Source organism: Littorina saxatilis, linkage group LG16 (genome assembly GCF_037325665.1).
Source record: "Littorina saxatilis isolate snail1 linkage group LG16, US_GU_Lsax_2.0, whole genome shotgun sequence".
NCBI lineage: Eukaryota > Metazoa > Mollusca > Gastropoda > Littorinimorpha > Littorinidae > Littorina > Littorina saxatilis.
Window position 1 is genome coordinate 43,974,687 of NC_090260.1, and position 18,599 is coordinate 43,993,285.

The 18,599-nt window shown below is 43.0% G+C and overlaps 1 protein-coding gene across 1 annotated transcript in view; it reads left to right on the forward strand.

Annotated features, from left to right (window-relative positions):
* The first annotated feature begins 601 nt into the window (after positions 1 to 601).
* Positions 602 to 18,599, forward strand: part of LOC138951381 (uncharacterized) — a 23,467-nt gene continuing 5,469 nt past the window's right edge. Inside the window, exon 1 of the mRNA XM_070322993.1 lies at positions 602 to 964. The gene's annotated coding sequence lies outside the window, so the exon portion shown is untranslated. The remainder of the gene's footprint in view (positions 965 to 18,599) is intronic.

Genomic DNA, 18,599 nt, shown 5'->3' on the forward strand with positions numbered 1-18,599 from the left:
CTGTCGGCCTCATCTTCTGTCCAGGCTCTCCCCGGGCCACACCGATTATCGGACCAGACCGTGCGGAACCGCCTGCATGAAGCTGGTTTGAGAGCTCACAGAGGAGCTGTCCTCACCCGCCGCCATCGCCAGAACCGAGTGCAGTGGGGCAACCAGCACCTTCGCTGGACCGTCCGGAATCACTGGAGACACGTGTGGTTCAGCGACGAGTCCTACTTCCTGCTCCAGCGACATGATGGTCGGAGGAGGGTCTACCGGAGAGTAAACGAACGTTACGCGCCCAACTGTGTGGATGAGGCACCCGTTCATGGTGGTGGAGGCGTCATGGTGTGGGGGGCGATCAATACCGCTGGAAGGAGCACCCTGGTGCACGTCCAAGGGCGCATAACTGCCCAGCGATACGTGGAGGAAATTCTGCGCCCACACGCCCTTCCTCTTCTGGCTGACCAGGATGACATATTCCAGCAGGACAACGCTCGCCCGCACACAGCACGACTCACCACCCAGTTCCTCACCGACCACCATGTCCAGGTGCTTCCCTGGCCATCCATGTCGCCAGACATGAACCCGATAGAACACCTCTGGGATGAATTGGACATACGTGTGCGCAGGCGAGAAGAAGCGCCGGCAAATCACCGCGATCTATTGCAGGCACTTCAGGAGGAGTGGGACACCATCCCACAGCAAGATATCCGGCATCTGATCCAGTCCATGCCCAGAAGGTGCCGGGCAGTTGTTGCTGCTCAAGGCAGTCACACCCCCTACTGACTTGACAGCCTCGGCACCCAATCGTATTGATTGACTGATTGATTTGAAGATGCAAATGAACTGTGTGTGCATTCAACTGTGTCCATACCAAATTTCAAACAAATAATCTAAATATTGGATTTTCTGTTAATTTTTTCGAAAAATAAAACAAATTTGGCAAGTAGCAACTATGCGTTTCTTTTTTTGAACAGTATAGGTGTTATTTCTGAATTCACAAGTAAAATCACAATGTTTTATGTTCTATTTTGTTTCCTAATTCAAGTGGACAGATGGTCGTATTCCATGCAAAGACCTGCCAAATCTGAGATTGTGAGCCGAGCTGTTGTGTACTTAATGACATTTCTTTCTGTCTTTCTCTTCTTTTCTTTCAGGAAGAGAATCTTTCTGTTTTGGGGAGTTGTGAATTTCTATCTTTCAGGAATGCTGTCTTTTATACCTTCAGAAAAGGTATGTGAACATTTTATCACAAGACTTACAAAAGATTTATGTTTCAGCACCTGCAGGTGATAATTTCAAGGCAGTGAGAATCCAGATGGAGCGTCCAACAGAAATACCAACATCGTCCAGTGCTTACAGTGTGGTGATGGAGACAACTCCAAGCAGTGAGTGTGTAACGGGTCTTAAAAGGGGGGTTCCACTGAATAAAATGATTTCTTGAGAAGCCAGTGGTTGCATTTACAACATTTAATTTGATTCATCAGCTATGTCCACTATGCACAGGGATTACCCACACTGTTCATTTCTGATATGTGACCAAGTGGACAGATGGTCGTATTCCATGCAAAGACCGGCAAAATCTGAGATGGTGAGCCGAACTGTTTTCCTGAGAAGTTGTGTGCCTTTAAGTGACATCTTTTTCTGTCTTTCGTTAACGTCTCTTCTTTTCTTTCAGGAAGAGAATCTTTCTGTCTTTGGGAGTTGTGAATTTCTATCTTTCAGGAATGCTGTCTTACATTTTCATCAGGAGACTTACAAAAGATTTTTGAATTTTCTGTTACAGCACCAGCAGGTGAAGATTTCAAGACAGACAAAACAGTCAACGTGCAGATGGAGCGTACATCAGAAATACCAACATCGTCCAGTGCTGACAGCAACGTTGTTTGGCTGAAACAAGAGGCACCTGAAATACCAACATCATCCAGTGCTGACAGCAACGTTGTTTGGCTGAAACAAGAGGAAGCTGAAATACCAACATCATCCAGTGCTGACAGCAATGTGGTTTGGCTGAAACAAGAGGCACCTGAAATACCAACATCGTTCAGTGCTCACAGCGACGTTGTTTGTCTGAAACAAGAGGCAGCTGAAATACCAACATCATCCAGTGCTTACAGGGACGTTGTTTGGCTGAAACAAGAGGCACCTGAAATACCAACATTGTCCAGTGCTTACAGTGAAGTTATTAGGCAGAAACAAGGGGCAGCAGAAATCCCAATTGATTTTGGAACCATTGCAGACACGGCTTCATTTTCAGAACAAGATTGGGGTACATGTTCTAATGATATCAAGCGTGAAAAAGACGGTGTGGGGGAGGGTGGAGCAAGGCCAGTGATGGAGGTCTCCGACAAGTGCAAAGAGGAGTGTACATGCAATGCGGGGCAGGACTTCAAGACTGAGGCATTCCCAGCTGTGACCGAGACCAGCAGTTCAGCGGCTGAAGACATCCCTGCAACAAGTGTGTATGCGCATGGTGAGAGTTTTGTTTGTGGTGGCGTGGAAGTTGAAGAGGACAGGAAACCAGACATTGCACGTGACTGTGTAACACAAGCAGCATGTTGTCCTCTGTCTGCAGGCTGTTACTGTCAAGTGAGAGTGAAACAAGAGCCAGTAGAACCCACACAACACGTTGAGAGTGTGGAACACAGTGGTAAAGATGAATCTCCTGGTTTGAAGAACAATTTGACAAGATGTGCACTCACATTCACTAAGAAACGACAATATGTCTGTTCCACGAGTGCAGTTACACATGATTCAAAGCGTCAAGTAAACAATCAAATGTTGACAAGAGAAAGACCACATGCCTGCCTTAAATGTACAACAATATTTGGTCAAGAGGGGGGTGTAAACAAACACATGTTAACACATACAGGAGAAAAGCCACATGCCTGTCCTCGTTGTTTAAAGAAATTTGCTCGGAAAATGCATTTGAAGACCCACATGTTGACACATACAGGAGAAAAGCCACATGCCTGTCCTCGCTGTTTAAAGAAATTTGCTCAGAGAAAGGATTTGAAAACCCACATGTTGACACATACAGCAGAAAACCCACATGCCTGTCCTTGTTGTTCAAAGAAATTTATTCGGAAAAAAAATTTGAAGACCCACATGTTGACACATTCAGGAGAAAAGCCACATGCCTGTCCTGATTGCAAAGTGAAATTTGCTCTGAAAGGGCAATTGAAGACCGTAAGCCACATGCCTGTCCTCATTGTTCAAAGAAATTTGCTCGGAAAGAGGTTTTGAAGACCCACATGTTGACACATACAGGAGAAAAGCCACATGCCTGTCCTAATTGCAAAGTGAAATTTGCTCGGAAAGGGCATTTGAAGACCCACATGTTGACACATACAGGAGAAAAGCCACATGCCTGTCCTCGTTGTTCAAAGAAATTTGCTCGGAAAGAGGTTTTGAAGACCCACATGTTGACACATACAGGAGAAAAGCCACATGCCTCTCCTCATTGTTCAAAGAAATTTGCTCGGAAAGAGGATTTGAAGACTCACATGTTGACACATACAGGAGAAATTCATGTCTGTCCTCGTTGTTCAAAGAAATTTGCTCGGAAAATGCATTTGAAGACCCACATGTTGACACATACAGGAGAAAAGCCACATGCCTGTCCTCGTTGTTCAAAGAAATTTGCTCGGAAAATGCATTTGAAGACCCACATGTTGACACATACAGGAGAAAAGCCACATGCCTGTCCTCATTGTTCAAAGAAATGTGCTCGGAAAGGGCATTTGAACTCCCACATGTTGACACACACAGGAGAAATGCCACGTGCCTGTCCTCATTGTTCAAAGAAGTGTTCTCATAAAGGGAATTTGAACTCTTACATGTTGACACATACAGGAGAAAACCCACATGCCTGCCCTCATTTGTAGTAAGAAATTTGCTCAGAAAGGGAGTTTGAAAAGACACATGTTAAGTCATACATAACTGAAGAACCATGTGTTGACAACACTTACAGGTCCCTAATTAACGCAGAAGGGGATGTATTCCCTGTAGGCATGTTCCTGATTTCAGGGAATGCATTCAGGTGCGTATCTGAAGGTTTTCTCGAGTCTCGTTGGAAGCCTGTAACACTATGCACACTCAACAGATGGTTTTACCCAATGAGAGAGATAGGTGGGTGTTGGTGAGGGAGGGGAGAGTGGGAGGCAACAAACAGGAATTGATGAAAAAGTAATGAATCGCGCTATTTTTGGAGCAGTATCTGGTTTAAACCTCAACCCCTCTATTGCTCAGAAGTGAATAGAACTATTTCGTTGATAGTTTGTTGTAACTGCGCAGACATTTGGAGTGATCCGGTTACAGTTCTTCTACTTTTTTGCATGTTGAATAGAAATATCGCAGCCATCACATGGCCCTTATGTCGTGTGGCCTGGTGGCGTAAACGTATGCTGCGATTTCGTGAAACATGTTTGCACCAAAAACGGTGATTGGTGACGTTTTTGCAACGCATGTATTGAAATAACATTCTGAATTGGTTTTCTTGGTTAAAACTGGTGGGGTGGCCAAGCAATAAAGACATCTGCCCCAAGAAGCCCTAATTTCGAATATCTGCTGAGGCATATATTCCCCCCCCCCCTCCCCCATCTCTGGAAAATAAAGTATGATCAGACTTCAACCCAGAACTGTTAACTGCGCAAAATTGGCACCACCGAATATACTACCAAACCTGTCACTTCGTATTTATGACCAAATTGCAAATATTGTCTTCCAGTATAGGTTTCACCAGCAAGAAGCAACTCACATCAGCATCCCTGGCATACCACTTTATTTGAAGGTCCTGATACATCCAGACCTGTGCACATCTACGGTTTCTCCGTAATTTCTACGGAATTTCTCCGATTTTTATATTCAGAATACCGTGCTACGGATGTTTAATTAAAATTCCAAAATTCCGATGTTGTACTCAAAAAAATATTGTTTGTACTTTTTTCTGTTTTAAGATGTTTTGACAAATTAGTTGGCCGTTGCGCTGAAAAGACGTTTTCCGATTTACCGGAAGCACGCGTGTTCTAGACCTGCACGGTGGCCTAGTGGTAAGGCGTCCGCCCCGTGATCGGGAGGTCGTGGGTTCGAACCCCGGCCGGGTCATACCAAAGACTTTAAAATTGGCAATCTAGTGGCTGCTCCTTTCTCTTCTTTCTTTCTTTCTTTATTTGGTGTTTAACGTCGTTTTCAACCATTCAAGGTTAGATCGCGACGGGAGTGGCTGCTCCGCCTGGCGTCTGGCATTATGGGGTTAGTGCTGGGACTGGTTGGTCCGGTGTCAGAATAATGTGACTGGGTGAGACATGAAGCCTGTGCTGCGACTTTTGTCTTGTGTGTGGCGCATGTTATATGTCAAAGCAGCACCGCCCTGATATGGCCCTTCGTGGTCGGCTGGGCGTTAAGCAAGCAAACAAACAATCAGTGTCACTACAACTGATGTAAAGACGAGTTCGCCTGGCGTACAACACCTTGCGTAAATTTGCTAGTCATGCAAACACGTGAGAAAACAAGTCGCGTGAAGCGATATAAAAAAAATTGTCAAGCTGTCACTATCAAAAGTAACAGATTAACACCAAAAATGCAGTCATCGCCAGGACTATATTTACATAGTCTCGACTAACCACGCCCAAAGAAGGGTCGACCTGTCACGCTCGTTTCCGCGTAGCGTGCGAACGCGGTACTTACTTAACCTATTTTCTGATCACATTTTTAGAGTAAACGTGACATTTTGAATTTGGGAGAAATTGAGGAATAGTATGCAATCCTTTTTAAATCTGTTAGTGTAAATTCGATTTTAATGACAACATAAATGAGCAAACAAATTAACTAATTTTTACGCTGCCGAGCTGAAATTCAATCCCGTAGTCCGGACGTCGTCGAAGATTGGTTGACCAATTAAATCTATTTTATTGAAAAATGAGGGTGTGACAGTGCTGCCATAACTTTCACGCAAAAACGGATATGAAGTCATCGAAAAAAAATAGGGAAAAAACGTCTTGGAATATTATATCCAGGAACTCATGTTAATTACTTATCCTATATCTCTGTTTTTACTGAGAACGGTTTAATAAAATGACGCAGCTTAATTCGTACGCAACTGGTTGGTCCGGTGTCAGAATAATGTGACTGGGTGAGACATGAAGCCTGTGCTGCGACTTCTGTCTTGTGTGTGGCGCACGTTATATGTCAAAGCAGCACCGCCCTGATATGGCCCTTCGTGGTCGGCTGGGCGTTAAGCAAACAAACAAATTCGTACCCAGCAAGCTCAGTCTTTGACTTAGTTAAGTGTGAATTTGGGAAAAGAAGCCTCACAGAAAAACATTTTTGTCCTGTTTTCCCGTTGTTTTGCTTTGAATATATTTCTGGCAAAAGAGAGAGAGAGAGATCATATTTATAGCACTTCAATGGAGAATCTTGCTTAAAATCAAATGTGTTGCCAATGGTGTGGCTTATCCCAGCGAAGCTGGAGGTATCCCACGAACGCTATACTGTAATCGACTTGAGAAATGTTCATGCCGATAATACATGATAAAGAAAGATTCTTTGTGCCCGATCACGGGCTACAGTTGGGGATGGAAGTTCACCAACAATTGGGAACATACTAACCAAAATACGGTGGGTGAGCAAACGCCACCAATGGCCGCTTTGGCCTGGGTAGAACTTCTATAGTTTCCAAGTCTGTGGATAAAGCTCGCCTACGAAGATGACGTCGAAAGGCTTTGACGTCAATGCATATGACGTCATCCCCCCTCTTCGACCCCCCGCGGGTTAGGGGGAAGAGTTACCCGATGCTCCCCAGCATGTCGTAAGAGGCGACTAACGGATTTTGTTTCTCCTTTTACCCTTGTTAAGTGTTTCTTGTATAGAATATAGTCAATTTTTGTACATATTTTAGTCAAGCAGTATGTAAGAAATGTTAAGTCCTTTGTACTGGAAACTTGCATTCTCCCAGTAAGGTAATATATTGTACTACGTTGCAAGCCCCTGGAGCAAATTTTTGATTAGTGCTTTTGTGAACAAGAAACAATTGACAAGTGGCTCTATCTCATCTTCCCCCTTTCCCCGTCGCGATATAACCCTTCGTGGTTGAAAACGACGTTAAAGGCACAGTAAGCCTCCCGTAAACCATCACAGATACGGTCAGGCTTTTACACACAGTACAAACACCCTTTCATTTAAACACTCACCGATTGAGAACATCCTAGGTGCCCTCCGTAAAGAGCGAACAATTTTCAAAGAATTTATTTTTGCGTGGTTTATCTTACCCCTGAGCCATCGTGAACCCGTGTGATCCAGTTTCCCTTTTTCACCATGTAGTCGTCAGTTAGTCATTTGAATGCGACTCGATGTGAGCTTATCTACAATAGCACGTTTTTATGCACGAAACAAACGGCTGTGGTTCACAAGAACTCTAGCGTAGTGTATTTGTTGTTTTAGTGATAATGTATATAAACATCTAGGACTGTTTTCAGCATTGTTGATAACATGTTCTGTTTGATTAAGGGTATTCAGCTGGTATTTCCTTGTTTTTTACTACCTATTTTATTCATGTTTTTATTACTTAGTTAGTGGAAGAATCTTTTGTAATGTATGTGTGATGGTGTATGCTTTTAATTAAGCGTTCTTGACTATGAATGTAGATGTAAATGCTTGTATAACTGTGTTTTAATTTTAAATGTGTCAAGCGCAAAGAGCATAATTGTAAAGTTATGATGTTGCGCTATATAACTGCTCATTTATTATTATTATTATTTCCCGCAGTGGGGCACTGCGGTTATGAAATTAAAAGCCCCTCCTGTTTTTGGAACCGCAGGAGCTTTCTAGTTTGCTGTTAGGTAGATTTGTGGTTCCTCTTTCCTGTCATGCTCTCTTTTTCTTCATGAATTCTTTTCTTTTTTCTGCCTTCTTGCTCATTCACCTGTATTTTTTCCAAAAATCTCTTCTCTTGCCGCTTGTCTCGCGATTCATGTATAGTTTAATCTGTTAGTGTTCTGATGTAAGTCCAGCAGTAGATAGGTTAAGCCTAGTTTAACATACTGGAAACTGGTAATCTTCCAGTAGGTATTAATTTAGTTTTACTAAAGCCTGCTGGGACACAAGTAATGGGTTAGTGCATTTGTAAACAGGAATCGCTTGACAAGTGGCCCCCTTCATCCCCCCCCTTCCTCGTCCTGATATGGCTCTGCGTAGTCGGCTGGACGTTAAGCAACAAATAAACAAACAAACAAACTAATTATTATTATTCGTATTATTAGCGATGGCTTTTGACTGTTGAGAGGAACGGCGATATGTACTGATAAACCGTCGTCTGCTACGACCCTTGCGTGACCCTGCTTCTGGGCTTTTCTGAATGAGACCCGAAGGGAAGTAACTCATTTTTGACAATCTGCAAAATTAATTCTTTAAAAATTGCTCGCTCTTTACGTAGGGCACCTAGGATGTTCCCGTTTGGTGAGCGTTCAAATGGAAGGGTGTTTGTACTGTGTGTACTATAAAAGCCTGACAGTAGTTTACGGGAGGCTTACTGTCCGGGCGTGATTTCCGGTATTGAATATTCATAACAGCCAGCACCAAAACGAGGCGCCGTTATTGTTAAAGGCTAAGTCCACGAAAATAAATTCTTTGAAAATTTCTCACGCTCGACAGAAAGCAGCCAGGATGTTCCCGTTCGGTGAGCGTTCAAATGGAAGTATGCTTGTACTGTATGTAGACGCTCGGGGAGCTCTGTGATGGTTTACGGGAGGCTTACTGTGCCTTTAAACACCAAATAAAGAAAGAAAGAAATCTCCCCTCTTCGGTCTTTCTCTCTCACGCGATGTGTGTGTGTGTGTGTGCACTTTGTGCACGTGTCAGTGTTAGTGTGTGTAAGAGAGAGAGTGTGTGTGAGTGTGGTTATGTGTGTGTGTGTGTGTGTGTGTGTGTGTGTGTGTGTGTGTGTGTGTGTGTGTGTGTGAGTGTGTACGAAAGAGAAAGAGGGTGGCTGTGCGTGAGTGTGTTCCGGAGTTTGTGTGTATGTTTGTAAAGGTGTGTGTGTGTCCGTATGATTATATGTGCGCATGAGTGCGTTTTGTGTTTTAAGTTTGTGTGAGTGAGCCGAGTGATTGAGCGTATGTGAATGTGTGTGTGTGTGTGTGTTTCACAGTGTGTGTGTGTGTCACAGTGTTTGTGTCACAGTGTGTGTGTGTGTCAAAGTGTGTGTGTCACAGTTGTGTGTGTGTGTGTTTGTAAGGCTTTGTGTGTGTGTGTGTGTGTGTGAGAGAGAAATTTGTCCTTGGCATTGCACTTCTCCTTAAGACTGGAGTATACACCTGAGGCCAAATTTCAAAGTGGTTAGGCAGTTTTAAAGGTTTCTTTTTATGTTAGTTCAATGTTTGGTTTATCAGGACATAACAAAATGAATAGTGCTTGTCGCGCAACATTTTGAGATAACGACTGAAGTTTGAGCATAAGTATGTTATATGAAGTCTTGTATCTCCAGACTCGGACTCAAGGTGCAGGGATCTATTTATGCCGTGTGAGATGGAATTTTTTACACAATACATCACGCATTCAAATCGACCAGCAGATCGCAGCCATCTCGGCGCATATCCTACTTTTCACGGCCTATTATTCCAAGTCACACGGGTATTTTGATGGACATTTTTATCTATGCCTATACAATTTTGCCAGGAAAGACCCTTTTGTCAATCGTGGGATCTTTAACGTGCACACCCCAATGTAGTGTACACGAAGGGACCTCGGTTTTTCGTCTCATCCGAAAGACTATCACTTGAACCCACCACCTAGGTTAGGAAAGGGGGGAGAAAATTGCTAACGCCCTGACCCCGGGTCGAACTCGCAACCTCTCGCTTCCGAGCGCAAGTGCGTTACTATTGGCCACCCAGATTTTGTCACGTCCAGTTTTGTCACGTCCTACTGAAGAAAATGTGATATTGTATTGTGAATATGTAAACAAAAAACCAATCGGATGATCACAAACTGAAGAAGAGAAATAGGGAAGCAAAATAGAACATCAAACATAGTGATTTTACAGGTGTATTTGGAAAAAAACCCTTATGTATCCATTTTTGAAGCCCAATTTAAAGCATGTGTTACCGTGTGGCGATTTCATGTACTGTTGTCCCTCTCTTTTACTCCCTGTCTATTATCTTCCCCTGACCCAAGTTGTGTCTCCCGCTAGGATTACTGTGTGTTGTAGCTAATTGTATGTGTGTATGGAGGCTGGTTTCTTATTGGTTGATTGTTTGAACGGGTGCGCGCGTGAGTCAGAATAATAGCGTGGGCTAGGAGAGTACCCGGTGTGATTTCCGAGGGTGAGGACGTGTCAGTGAGCGTAACTTGGATTGTGATGTTTTAGTTGTAGTTGAACGATGTTTGTGTTTCTGTAATAATCAATGCAAGGAGTGTAGTTTGGGCCATTATAACGTTTATTTTGCCAAAGGAGTGATTTGAGGATTGTTTAGAGAGACTTTGTGTGTGTGTTCAGTTGAACAAACGTTTTAGAGCTGGGTTTTATATCAGCGAAGTGACTTTCGACCGGGATCGTAATTTAAGTTCCGACGAGTTGTGTGCGGCTGTATATTGAGGAAGGAACCGTAAGTAGAATGATGTTGTTTCTTTGGTATTATTGTATTTGCAATGTTTAATCAGTTCTATGATGTGTTCTGAGCGTATGATTGATGCTATGGCGTGTATGTATGTATGTGTGTATTTATGTATGTATGTATGTATGTGTGTCAGCCATTTTGTTTCCCGCGACAGCTGAGTGTCTTTGTCCACGACGTAGCGTGTTTTGTGACGTCATAGCTAGAGTAACCTCCCCTTAGTAACTTGTAGTAGTATCATGGACCTTGAAATTATCGGCCCTCGTCACGCTTCAATGCGTGCAGACGTGACGTGTCCTCGGAGATCTATTGTGTTGTAAAGGATAATAGGTCCTGTCTCCCAACCGCTCTTTCTACCCCCCTCCCCCCTCTGTTCACTTGATATAGTAGGTTTATTGTGGAATGTATGTGTGGTTAGGCTGCATTGGTATGAATGGTGCGTTTTTACTTGTTATGCCATGTACTTATATTATGTTTTCTTTTCTTTTCATGTGTCATCAGACACTGCTTTCTGGTGTGCTTTCTGGTGTACGTTAATTAAAAGTCACGTTATCGCAACCTCTGTCTTGGCGTCTCATATATGCTTCCTGGCCTATTTCCCCCCCTTCCTCTCCACCCTATCACACATGGAACACAGTCAAACATAAATTAAAAGTGTTAAAGTGGTTACAGTGTTCAGAAATAGTGTTAAATAACAAGTTGAGTTATCCCTCTTCACCATTTTTAAAAGAAATACACCTTGTTGCGCAACATCTTGAACTGTGATGCTTTTACTACCCCCACCCCCTACCCATTTTTCAGAAAAGAGTACATATTATTTTCTGAATAGAAAAGCAAGGTACTTCAGAAGATAAATAGGGAAGCAAAATAGAACATGATCGAACATAGTGATTTAACTGGTGAATTCAGAAAACACACTTTTTTTCTTCTCATTTTTGAAGCTGAATTAGAAGTTTGGAAGATAGAAAACATAAATTAAAGGGGCTAAAGTGGTTACAGTGTTCAGAAATAGTGTTAGATACCAAGTTGAGTTATCCCTCTTTATCACAGTTAAAAGAAACACACCTCTTGTCGCGCAAAATCTTGAACTGTGATGCTTTTACTACCCCGGCCCCCTCCCCATTTCAACAAAAAAGAGTGCATATTCTCTTCACATTAGAAAAATAAGTAATCGTAACTGGACATTTTTAAAATACATCTTTTCTGTCAGTCCAAGAATTGTTTAGTCCATTAAAACAAACAGATTAGGATTTAACGCGCCCATTTTAAGATAGAAATAACATGATAATTGATATATATCGAACTTTTTTATGCAATTACTACTGAAGATTTGTTTACATTTTACTGTGAATTAAATAGTTCCAGATGACTAATATAGGAACAAAATAAAGCATACAACATAGTTACTGTCCTGGTAATATGAAGAAAAAAACCTTTTGTATCAGTTTTGAAAGTCATTTTCAAGCGAAGCCCCCATGAAGCTGAACGGTTTTTTTATGTTTCTGGAGGGAAAGGAAGCCTCTCCTTGAACGAAAAAGGTAAATTCGACAGCAATCTGTATAAGCAATGCAACCCCCCCTACCTCCCCCACCAAAAAAAAGCGTTTGGGGGGTACATGCGCCAGGGGGGGGGGGTGCGCAACCCCGGTAACCCCCCCCCCCCCCAGTCCGGCCCTGCACTGCGCCCGTCTCTTGTTAGTCTAAAATGAACAATTGCACATTTGCGTCATTCACACTTTTTCAGAAGCTATAAATAAACTCTGAAGAAAAAATCGTTCTGGCTTATTGTTTTCACTGTGTCCGTTCAGTTGACCCCAAGCGGCGGACTTACCACTGTGAGCCAATAGCTTCGTCAGACACAGGGGACAGTTCTACTGACATCCTCACACAATCCATGGTGTCGAGAGAGACATCTTCACTAAACATGATGAGTATGGAACAACGCAAAAATAGGATCTAGCCGTCTTCAGTTCTAACGATTCCCTCAGACTCATGCAATGACAAGAACTCACCGAAAGAGTTAACTGCTACACCATCGGCTACAGACTCTCAGTCGTTTATGACGGCGTCGGTGGCAGAAGTTAGAACGGCTGAAATTCCTTCCTCCGCCTCGTCTGGTCTGGACACAAGTTTTGCGGAGTCTACCCCGCCGACACCTAAAAGCCTACCTAGGCAAGGCGAGGCAAGCCTACCCCAACAACGAGCAGACCCTAAAAGGCAAGGCGGCTTGTGTCCGTGCGCATGCGCGGCGTTGCGCAAGCGCAAAGCTGACGTCAGCGACAGCCAATCGTTTTCCTCTGCGTTGCAGAGTCTGCGCAGTGAGCTGCACCTTCCTCGCGACGACCTGTCGGCCACCATTCGTAGAAAGACGTCGGCTCCCGACCACCGCGCGTCATCCGTGACGACTGGCATTGTGGGCATGTCTCTGCTGGGCCTCCTCGCTCTGCTGCTGGTAGCCGCTGACGTCATTTCCATCGTCAGCTTTTTTCATGACGTCTTCAATAGGCGTCTCCGGGTAAATACACTCCCGTAAATGACACATCAAAGATGGCTGGTGGTGGTCGAAGACGTCATTTCCGTCGTTACCTTCTTTCATAACGTCATCACCAGGCGTCTCCGGGTAAATACACTCTCCAATAAATGACACATCAGTGGTGGTCGGTGACGTAATTTCTGTCGTTACTTTTCATGACGTCATCACCAGACGTCTCCGCCTTCATGTCTTAAAGTTTCTTCTGTAGGCTTTTAACGCTTGTCTGGTTTTTTTGTTTGTTTGTTTTTTATATGATCTCTAGCACATATAATATGGAAACGCCGATTCATGCTCAAAACACTTTTCACTGAGCGCAGAATTCCAGGGTGACTGCTCAAAGCGCAGTGCGGTCAAGGTAAAAATAAAAGTGGCAACAACAATATTTACAGTGCTTAATCACAAACACACACACACACACAGATACACACACACACACACACACACACACACACACACACACTCAGCCGTGTTAGTCTTTCACATTACGTAAAAACCGGAGGTATAATGAACCTTCGGATACCAAATATCACTTACAACTGGTGAAGTAAATTAATAGAAATATACACTTTTTGTTTCCCGCAGTGGGGCACTGCGGTTATGAAATTAAAGGCCCCTCCTGTTTTTGGAACCGCAGGAGCTTTCTAGTTTGCTGTTAGGTAGATGTTTGGTTCCTCTTTCCTGTCATGCTCGCTTTTTCTTCATGAATTCTTTTCTTTTTTCTGCCTTCTTGCTCATTCACCTGTATTTTTCCCAAAAATCTCTTCTCTTGCCGCTTGTCTCGCGATTCATGTATAGTTTAATCTGTTAGTGTTCTGATGTAAGTCCAGCAGTAGATAGGTTAAGCCTATTTTAACATACTGGAAACTGGTAATCTTCCAGTAGGTATTAATTTAGTTTTACTAAAGCCTGCTGGGACACAAGTAATGGGTTAGTGCATTTGTAAACAGGAATCGCTTGACAAGTGGCCCCCTTCATCCCCCCCTTCCTCGTCCTGATATGGCTCTGCGTAGTCGGCTGGACGTTAAGCAACAAATAAACAAACAAACACTTGTTGTTCTATTCAGGGAAAGTGAATACGCAGTGTTTTCAATCAAAAAACAGGAATAGTATGATATTGGAAAGTTTCATTTGTGAAAAAAAACCAATACGTTAAATTCACCGTTCTTCGATCCAGCGGTCTTCTAAGGCCCCCCAAAAAAGTTGTATATTTCTGGTAACATGGCTGCAAAAAATAGGGTAGGTAGGTAGGATTTTTTTTTGGTTTTTTTTGTTTGTCAGGGTAGAAAATAACTATACAGTGACGCAAAGAGACTGGACTTACTATACAAAGAGAAAGACAACACATTACAAAACAAATGAGACAAAAGGGATGCGGGGTTATCCCCCTTGTGTCGTCTGCCGTCTGTTACTTTCGTTTTGACGCTTTTTATATTTAGTCAAGTTTTGACTAAATATTTTAACATCGAGGGGGAATCGAAACGAGGGTCGTGGTGTATGTGCGTGTGTCTGTGTGTGTGTGTGTGTAGAGCGATTCAGACTAAACTACTGGACCGATCTTTATGAAATTTGACATGAGAGTTCCTGGGTATGAAATCCCCATACGTTTTTTTCATTTTTTTGATAAATGTCTTTGATGACGTCATATCCGGCTTTTCGTGAAAGTTGAGGCGGCACTGTCACGCCCTCATTTTTCAACCAAATTGGTTGAAATTTTGGTCAAGTAATCTTCGACGAAGCCCGGGGTTCGGTATTGCATTTCAGCTTGGTGGCTTAAAAATTAATTAATGACTTTGGTCATTAAAAATCTGAAAATTGTAAAAAAAAAATAAAAATTTATAAAACGATCCCAATTTACGTTCATCTTATTCTCCATCATTTGCTGATTCCAAAAACATATAAATATGTTATATTCGGATTAAAAACAAGCTCTGAAAATTAAATATATAAAAATTATTATCAAAATTAAATTGTCCAAATCAATTTAAAAACACTTTCATCTTATTCCTTGTCGGTTCCTGATTCCCAAAACATATAGATATGATATGTTTGGATTAAAAACACGCTCAGAAAGTTAAAACAAAGAGAGGTACAGAAAAGCGTGCTATCCTTCTTAGCGCAACTACTACCCCGCTCTTCTTGTCAATTTCACTGCCTTTGCCATGAGCGGTGGACTGACGATGCTACGAGTATACGGTCTTGCTGAAAAATGGCATTGCGTTCTGTGAGTTCGACAGCTACTTGACTAAATATTGTATTTTCGCCTTACGCGACTTGTCTTTATTTTCTTTTTACAAATGCAATTTTTGTTTGTTCGTTCATGGGGTGAAACTCCCACGGCTTTTACGTGTATGACCATTTTTACCCCGACATTTAGGCAGCCATACGCCGCTTTCGGAGGAAGCATGCTGGGTATTTTCGTGTTTCTATAACCCACCGAACTCTGACATGGATTACAGGATCTTTTTCGTGCGCACTTGGTCTTGTGCTTGCGTGTACACACGGGGGTGTTCGGACACCGAGGAGAGTCTGCACACAAAGTTGACTTTGAGAAATAAATCTCTCGCCGAACGTGGGGACGAACAGACAGACAAACATTTACGATACAGACAAGGAGCTCTCTGATCATAGACCATTTATCCTATTTGCGGGCGGGGCGGGGATATAGCTCAGTTGGTAGCGCGCTGGATTTGTATTCAGTTGGCCGCTGTCAGCGTGAGTTCGATCCCAGGTTCGGCGGAAATTTATTTCAGAGTCAACTTTGTGTGCAGACTCTCTTCGGTGTCCGAACCCTCCCCCCGTGTACACTACATTGGGTGTGCACGTTAAAGATCCCACGATTGACAAAAGGGTCTTTCCTGGCAAAATTGCTTAGGCACAGTTAATAATTGTCTACCTATACCCGTGTGACTTGGAATAATAGGCCGTGAAAGGTAAATATGCGCCGAAATATATGGCTGCAATCTACTGGCCGTATAAAATTTCATCTCACACGGCATCACTGCAGAGCCCCTAGAACTGTACCCACGGAATATGCGCGATATAAGCGTCATTGATTGATTGATTGATTGATTGAGATAATAAACTTATCTGAGAACAGTTTCTTAAAAAGAAAAATCGATCCCTGGGAAGACGCATGAGCTGAGCACACTGCCAAGCATGACATGTTCCTGCTTTTGTTTTGAGAGTCGTGACTTGTTAGTCCTTCTTCTTCCTCTTCCTCTTCCTCCTCCTCCTCTTCCTCTTCCTCCTCCTCCTCCTCTTCCTCTTCTTCGTTCATGGGCTTTGACTCTCACGTTCACTCATGTTTTTGCACAAATGGATTTTTACGTGTATGACCGTTTTTTCCCCCGCCATTCAGGCAGCATACGCCGATTTCGGGTCTTTTCGTGTTTCTAGAACCCACCGAACTCTGACATGGATTACAGGATCTTTTCCGCGCACACTTGGTCTTGTGATTCCGTGTACACACGAAGGAGGTGTATAGCCACTAGCAGGTCTCCACATAAGTTGACCTGGGAGGTTGGAAAAAATCTCCACTCTTAACTCACCAGGCGGCAGCGACCGGGATTCGAACTCACGACCTCCCGATTAGGAGGCCGACGTCTTACCACCACGCCACTGCAGGGCCGGACTAAGTATAAGTACTAGGGGGGGGGGGGGGGTACAGATGGGGGTCCAGGGGGCAAAGCCCCCTTGGTGGGGGTTGCAAGGGGGCGAAGCCCCCATGAAGCTGATCGGTTTTTTTTGTGTTTCTGGAGGGAAAGGAAGCCTCTCCTTGAACGAAAAAGGTAAATTCGACTGCAAGCTGTATAAGCAATCTCCCTCCCCCACCAAAAAAAAAAAAAACGTTTGGGAGGTACATGCTTAAACCAGGGGGGGGAGGGGTTGCGCAACCCCTGTAACCCACCCCACCCCACCACCCCCAGTCCGGACCTGCACTGCGCCCGTCTCTTGTTAGTATAAAATGAACAATTGCACATTTGTGTCATTCACACTTTTTCAGAAGCTATAAATAAACTCTGAAGAAAAAATCGTTCTGGCTTATTGTTTTCACTGTGTCGTAATTTAGAAAGTTGTTTGCTGAAATAGTAGTTCAAATTGCATTGCTCGTACTTTTTTGTGACGAAAGATTAACCTCTTTTTATATTTAGTCAAGTTTTGACTAAATATTTTAACATTGAGGGGGAATCGAAACGAGGGTCGTGGTGTATGTGTGTGTGTGTGTGTATGTGTGTGTGTGCGTGCGTGTAGAGCGATTCAGACCAAACTACTGGACCGATCTTTATGAAATTTGACATGAGAGTTCCTGGGATTGATATCCCCATACGTTTTTTTCATTTTTTTGATAAATGTCTTTGATGACGTCATATCCGGCTTTTCGTGAAAGTTGAGGCGGCACTGTCACGCCCTCATTTTTCAACCAAATTGGTTGAAATTTTGGTCAAGTAATCTTCGACGAAGCCCGGGGTTCGGTATTGCATTTCAGCTTGGTGGCTTAAAAATTAATTAATGACTTTGGTCATTAAAAATCTGAAAATTGTAAAAAAAAATAAAAATTTATAAAACGATCCAAATTTACGTTTATCTTATTCTCCATCATTTGCTGATTCCAAAAACATATAAATATGTTATATTCGGATTAAAAACAAGCTCTGAAAATTAAATATATAAAAATTATTATCAAAATTTTTTTTTCGAAATCAATTTAAAAACACTTTCATCTTATTCCTTGTCGGTTCCTGATTCCAAAAATATATAGATATGATATGTTTGGATTAAAAACACGCTCAGAAAGTTAAAACGAAGAGAGGTACAGAAAAGCGTGCTATGCAGCATAGCGTAACCACTACCCCGCTCGCGCGCTCTTCTTGTCAATTTCACTGCCTATGCCGTGAGCGGTGGACCACGAGTATACGGTCTTGCTGCGTTGCATTGCGTTCAGTTTCATTCTGTGAGTTCGACAGCTACTTGACTAAATATTGTATTTTCGCCTTACGCGACTTGTTTTATTTGCAAAATGAAATGTTCCCCAACAATGGTCGAGAATGCGGCACACAAACACACACACACACACAGTGACACATACACACACAGACACAGACACACACACGCAGACATACACTGGTACCCATGCCACACATACACTGGTACCCATGCCACACATACACTGGTACCCATGCCACACATACACTGGTACCCATGCCACACATACACTGCCACTGGTACCCATGCCACACATACACTGGTACCCACGCCACGGGCACAGCCGCGCAAACCCAAAAACATAAAGACACACACAGTCACACACACACTTGTCTCTCCTTAGTATGTTCATAGACCCATACAAGAAAAATGTTCATTCAAAATGAACAGCGTCGATGCAATGTCCACCAAAGATTTATTTTGGGAAGTGTTAAAGGTTAGGGTCAAAAGTTAATGAATTGCATGTTGTGCTGGATATATAAATTGTTTATTTCA